Below are 856 nucleotides of genomic sequence, written 5' to 3' on the forward strand. Positions count from 1 at the left end.
TATATATATAGGCCGCAAATTGTCTGTGAGCTGATTTCCAGCTACATGGAGAAAAAGAAAAACAGATTATGCAGGAGGGAGATGCAGGGAACAGGGATTGGGTGTTCTGCAAAGAGAGTTGCAGGTAAATAATTTTGCAGTAACTGTTATGCTGATGTTGTGGCTGGGCCAGAAAATGTTTGTGCTTGTTTCTGTATGAAATAATTGTTCATATATCTATTCAAATACTGATATTCTGGTCTATAACTCCTCCCCGAACCTCCCTCTGCCCTGTATCTTGGTCCCTCATTGGCTGTAGGTCATCGCCGGTGTGTTTTTCAGTCAGAACTCATTGCACACAGTGTGATTGTGAATCGCAGACAGCTCCAGATATTTAGAATGCCAAATATTTCACGGGCGTCGGCGATTCTCTCAGATCGCGTCTTTGATCATTCACACTGCGTGATTGTCACTCGCGTGCACGAGCACCGATTTGCCTCCGATGTCGGGCATTTGTCGGCGATTTCACAAAACCTGTCGGCAAGTTTTTCGGGCTAAAAAATCGTGCAATGTGAACTCGGCATTAATAGTAGGGATGGGTATCGTTAAGGTTTTAACGGTATTACTACTCTTACCGATACTGCTTATCGATTCGGTACTTTACTGGTATTCTTATTGGTACTTTTTGTTTTATATATATATATATGACAAATTAAGAGCTGAATTAACATTGCTTTATATTCTGAAATGTAAAATAAACATTTAATGAAATGAATATAAAACATACATTTGTAAATGCACCAATGTGCAGGCATTTTTAGTGTTTTATACGTAAGATACAGTAAGAACACGAACAAAGAAACAAAGTAAAACAAAC

The sequence above is a fragment of the Sinocyclocheilus grahami genome, unplaced genomic scaffold (assembly GCF_001515645.1).
Source record: "Sinocyclocheilus grahami isolate Dianchi unplaced genomic scaffold, SAMN03320097.WGS_v1.1 scaffold1207.1, whole genome shotgun sequence".
Lineage (NCBI taxonomy): Eukaryota > Metazoa > Chordata > Actinopteri > Cypriniformes > Cyprinidae > Sinocyclocheilus > Sinocyclocheilus grahami.